At 34.1% G+C, this 6,000-nt stretch overlaps 1 protein-coding gene across 5 annotated transcripts in view; it reads left to right on the top strand.

Moving 5' to 3' along the window:
* The first annotated feature begins 304 nt into the window (after positions 1 to 304).
* The window catches only part of LOC134529518 (beta-1,3-galactosyltransferase 5-like), a 66,861-nt gene continuing 61,165 nt past the window's right edge, over positions 305 to 6,000 (top strand). For 3 of the 5 annotated variants that reach the window (XM_063363688.1, XM_063363689.1, XM_063363687.1), the window contains exon 1: positions 305 to 656. The gene's annotated coding sequence lies outside the window, so the exon portion shown is untranslated. The remainder of the gene's footprint in view (positions 657 to 6,000) is intronic. The other 2 variants (XM_063363691.1, XM_063363690.1) reach the window with 2 other exon arrangements.

Below are 6,000 nucleotides of genomic sequence, written 5' to 3'. Positions count from 1 at the left end.
AACAGAGTAGTCTTATGCAGGGCTTGTGCAGGTACAGCCATGTGCTGCAGATGGGATGTGAACCCGGGCTTCGATTACTGGCCAGTGCAATACGATGTTAGTTTATGATATTTGAAAATAATTTTTTATTTCAATGTAACTCCCTTCAAATTTATACTAAAAATAATTTTTTGCATCATGTAAGTAAAAAATTATAATTCAATTTGGAAAAAACTAAACTTTATGAACAAGGTTTTTGAAATATTTTCGTTCGAATGAAGGACTCAATAATGTAATAAGAGTGAAAGAAGTTTCTAACAAAACAAGAATGGCTTCGTTTGATTTTTGTTTTGATGGATGGCTTAATAAAAATATTTTGTTTTGAATGGTCATTTTTCTTGGTTTTTTGCCTCGGTTGTAGTGTGTTGGTTAACCTGGATTTTATAGTAATTTTAGGAAACACACCTGTTTTTTATTTGTTTTTTTTTAATATTTAAAGATAGGAATGTAATTCGAAGAATCAATTTTTTGTAGTGCCAATAATGTTTATATTAAATTTAATGGTCATGGCATAAAAATCTTAACATTTAGATAGTATGGTGTTGCTTGTCGACGTTTGTTTCATTTTGATAACAGGCAAAGGAACATATTATGTTATGGACATTGTCATATAATACGTAAGTACAATTACAATACAGTTGTATAGTAAAAAATGAGAGCATCGATTTCCCTGATATAGCCAATTGAATTCGAACATTTATTACTTGGGGAACATGCCAGAAAATGTCGTGTATGAATCAAATTTATGTAGAATGGTTCTTAATACAGGTGGGTATGATTATTTCGCACAATACATAAATATCATTAAATGAATGACAGGTTAAAAGTTAGGACTTTCGTAATATGTTGGGGTGATCAGGCTAGAGAACAGACTCTGTGAAATGATTTAAGAATTAGTGTAGCATATGACACCATAACATCATTATTGATGTCATTACCACCTTTACATTCTTTTGGGACAAGTGTGGGAAAACGGTAATTTTGGTAATTTTCTAGTTCATTTATAGGTGAAGTGTATTCATGTGAATACCTACGTCATTAGTGCCATGTTAACTATATTTGTGTTTCTGTTTTGGTATTACTTGTTTCAAGTGTGTTATTTTATTATTAATGAAAATAGTGGTGGTTTCCTGATTGCAGCTGGGTCATTATCAAAAGAATGTACAATTTCATAGCACAAAAATATTTCTGAAAAATTTCTTTTAAACCTTTTTATAATTAAGGTAAGTGCACCGGTAGTTGTCATGCTAAGAAAAATTTTACAAAAAAAATTTGCCTACCTAACATTGTTTGTGTAATACAGCTAGTTATGTGTTTGACTTTAACCTCAAACTTTCTATAACAATAATATTAAACCCTTTTAGATAAAAACCAATTATTATAGAAGATCTCAAATTTAAGAAAAGTGTTATTTTGTGCCAGTAGTCATCATTCGTGGTATTAGCACTTATGGATAGCAATCATGGATTCGTAATTATAATTACAAACCATTTTAGTTCTAAATTTTATTTCAAAGGATTATTCAAACTTTTGAAGTTAATTTTACGAATTTTTTTATATTATAATAATATAAAATATGTAAACAATTAATTAAAGTTATAAAACAATCAACTTACCTATATATTGATACCGTCACAATAAATAAAGCTGCAACAAAGATACATTGTGGCAACTGTTGCATAGGTCATTGTCAAATATAAACATGCCAATATTAATAAAACTAATACATAACACATGTGAAACACTAGAAAAATGGCGAGAAAAACATTAAAAACACACCAAACGTTTTTACGATAAATAAACATTCATGATAACTGATAATTTATGCTTATATTTATTAAAAAATTCACAATGGGTAGTAAATAATATTTAAACAATTATCTATTCTGCTTAAAAAAATATGGTAAATATGTAGTGTACGGATTAGCGCCAAAAAAAATCGTACAAATATAAAATAACTTTCATTATATGCTCTTTTACGTCCTCTTTTCATAACCGCCTGCGGAGATAAAAAATTCCAATTACTTTGGAGATATCGCCGTTCTTATTTTGCAATACAAGCCCTATGTAATCATTCAACAGACGCCATTTTATATTTTGCCGTGTGCGCGTGAATGCCTAAATAACAGAAATTTTCCATTAGGTAAGGTTAGTTACATTATAAATACTTCAAAAAAAATGGAAATTTAAAATAATATCAATTAATTTTACTTGTATAGTTTTAAGTATTTATAATGTAACTGACCTGACATAACAAAACGGGACAAAGGTAGATTAGGTCAGGTTAGCTACAGTATAAATACTTTGAAACTGAACGGACATTAAAAATAATAAAAATAAATTTTAATGGTTGTTTAGTTTTAAAGTATTTATAATGTAGCTGACCTGACCTAACAAACCGGGAAAAAGGATGAACAGTAGGAACTCACGTAATTTTCTTTTTACGTGATGTAGTCGTTCAACTACGTCGCGAAAAAAAAAATATCATACTTGTAAACAAGCAACAATGGTGAACGCGGGAAGCCTACGATTCACTCCTCCTTCTGGACATACCCGAATACTCACGTTGGCAAGCCTTCTTTCAACAGACGAGAGGCAAACGCCCGATCGTGCATCTTCGGTTTTTTTTTTGTTGTAAATAAATATGCAATTCATGAAAACTAATGGTCAATTAGGTTATGTTAGCTACATTATAAATACTTTAAAACATTGTGGATGGTTGATTTGGTTAGGATAGCTACATTAAAAATACTGTGAAATCATGTAAACGGTTTCCTAGCGCTGGATAGCTACATATTAAAAAGTTATTTGCTAAGCAACCATAAAATGATTTTACAGTTTTTTTAATGTAGCTATACTTACCTAATATAACCAACCATCCTCAATGTTTTAAAGTATTTTTATTTACTTATTGCTAATTTTAAGAAAAGAAGGCTTGCCAACGTGAGTATTCGGGTATGTCCAGAAGGATGAGTGAATCGTAGGCTTCCCGCTGAATGCCGCATCAATGCACAGCATGAAAATTAAAAAATTCAATATCTCCTAAAGTATTTGGAATTTCTGATCTCCGCCGGGTTTAATGAAAAGAGGAAGTTAAAGAGCACAAAATAAAGGTATTTTTGGAATTTTAAATTTTTTTTTTAAACAAATATTGCCCAAATATGAAAAATAAAAAATTCGATATCTCCTAAAGTATTTGGAATTTCTTATCTCCGCAGGCGGTTATGAAAAGAGGACGTAAAAGAGCATATAATGAAAGTTATTTTATATTTGTAAGATTTTTTTTGGCGCTAATCCGTACACTACATATTTACCAAAAATATAATTATGCATGGAAATTAATTCAACATAGTTACTCTTCTACAATAAGTAACTATAAGTTTTCTGAACTTTAATTTTCATTAACATCAACATGTCCATTAAAATTGTAGTTGACCCTGGCACCTTGCTGGCTCATAAATGGAGGTGGTAGAATGCCATTTATTTGTGACCTATTTACATAAGAAACATCGTTTTCTTTCGCTACAAACACCTTTTACCATCATCCTGAGCTCGCATGCCCATTACTTTAACTTCTTCCCCTTCAGTGTCTTGGACAATGCAGACAAATTTGTATTTCGTAGCGCCCCTTTTTGCACCCATAAATGTCACAAGTACAAATGATCCAGGTCACAAATTTTCACCAGTCACCTCTTTCAACTCCACACTATCTTCTTCATACTGCTCAACCCATTCATCTGAAGATTTCACAGTAACAAATTCTTCCTCTGATGATGTTGATGAAACTGAAGAATTTTCATCAAACCTTCCTCTTTTTGGCTTTCTGTTTTTCTTTCTCCAGCCTCTTCCTCAATCTTTCTACTGCTCGATTTCTTCTTTTTGCTTCTGCAAGTCCATTTTGGTCTTCTCTTTCTTGGAAAAATAATCTTGCCAGGCACTCGAACTAGCAACAGAGGGAATTTTTTCTTTTGGTGCACGTTTCTTTAACTTGGGCTTCTGAGAAGGCCAAAACAATGCTCGCTTGAAAGGAGAGGGAATAGACTCTTCTGTGGTCACAGCAGAAAGACCTTTCGATGTTGATGGAATGGGATCAGGATCAAATGATGAAACATTTCCCTCAATGACTGTGCCCACTTCATCAACAACAGTTGGAGGAGTAGATGATCTTTCAGGGCTTATTTCTTGAATTTGTAGGGTGTGTGGTTCCTCATATTGGGCAGTGTAGCTGATTTCGACCTTACACAAGATTTCACATGTCTCCAATATTCAAATATTGTCATGTCCTTTACATCTCCCTGCCATACATTTCCAGATTCTTTGAAAAGCTGCAATTTCTCTTTCCCAAGAAATTTTTCCAAATGCTCAACATCCTCAGAACTACAAACATTACTCTCGGGAGTCTTGGGTGTAGATAAGAGAACTGTTGGTGTGCATGGAATATTGGAGGGTCTAGAAATGAACTTGTCCTTATCTACTTCTGAAGGATTCCATGGGAAAATTCCACTTTTCTTAATGAGTGCTGTAAAATTTCTGGAGTTGCAGCTTTCTCAATCACAGTTTCCAGCAGTTTGGCAAAGTCTTTCTTCTTTAGTGTGGGGTCTTCCTTGTTCGCCACACGCTGCAGTCACCACTCATGAACTGCCTTTTTCCATCCACTTTTAAGTGGCTTGAAAACTCCTACATTCATTGGTTGCAGTATGTGGGTGGAATTAGGTAATAATGCCACTAAAACTATCCCATGTTCTTTGCAAAATGTGCAGCTGTTCAGTGTGAGGTGTGATGAATGGCCATCGATGAACAGTATTGCTGGTAAAGTTATCTCCTTCTTCACCAACCATGGGTAAAATATGTTCGTCAAAAATTTGTAAAAAACTTCACCGGTCATCCAACCATTTGGTGACTTGCCCACTCCCCACTCAGAAGGTATTCCTGCCACAATATCTTGTGGCAGTCTTTCATATTTCAAGCACAGCAGTGGTGGGCAAAGTTCACCAGCTGCATTCCCAGTCAATAATACTGTAACACATTCCTTTTCATCAGAATTGACTTGTTGAAAAATGTTTCTGTCTCCTTTTTTCGCCAGTACTTTGTTCCCCTTAGGGTTGAGGAAAAAACTCTTCTTGGATCAGAGAGAACATCTTTCAGTTTGTTTTCCTCCAAATATTTAAACACTTCCTCAAACCATGCTGAAATCTGTTTCTACGAGACAGCAGCCCGACTAGAAGTCAAGTTCTGGGCAGCTCTCAGTGTTAAGGCTGGGTTCCTTTTAAGAAAAGACGCGCACTATTTCCTATCTGGTTGCACATCTTTAAAAGGAAAAGGCCTCTTCATCTCTTTTGTGAACTGCTGCACACTATTCTGCAAATCCTCCATGGTAATTGGAAATCCTGCTTTACAGAGAGAAAGGGCCCAATCAACTAGCATGCTCTCTTCCTCCTTCTTGGACCAAGACTCGGGTCCCATTTTTCGTCCAATAGGTGTCTTCCCTTTTACTTTGTCGGAAAGAGTGTTCCTTGGAACACCATGTCTTTCCGAAGCTTGTTTTATCGACATCCCGTCCTTCACAGCCTGCAAACCCTCTTCCATCTGGCGGGGCTCATATTTCAATATGCCTCCTCGTAGCATGGCACTGCAACACAGATTTTTTTAGTGTTAATTTACAGATTTCATATGAACCAAAAAAAATGCTTAGGCTTAAATACCATATTTAAATTATATTATATAACATCGGGGAGGCAAAATTAACTGACGAGGGTAAGTTTTGAAGCAGTCATAATTATGATAATTGAATGCTGTATAACAATAATATGTGTCAAATTTAATGTTCTAGTATTCGTCATTGTTCTGTGAAGACTACTGGTCCTGATGACTGGTTGGAAGTTTTACAAGCACAGTAAACTTAACATAATGTATTATACATTTTAGCAGTTGCTGATTTTCAATTTTAAAAATAATTGACAT

The sequence above is a fragment of the Bacillus rossius genome, chromosome 2 (assembly GCF_032445375.1).
Source record: "Bacillus rossius redtenbacheri isolate Brsri chromosome 2, Brsri_v3, whole genome shotgun sequence".
Lineage (NCBI taxonomy): Eukaryota > Metazoa > Arthropoda > Insecta > Phasmatodea > Bacillidae > Bacillus > Bacillus rossius.
This window is presented reverse-complemented; position numbering and strand designations above follow the sequence as displayed.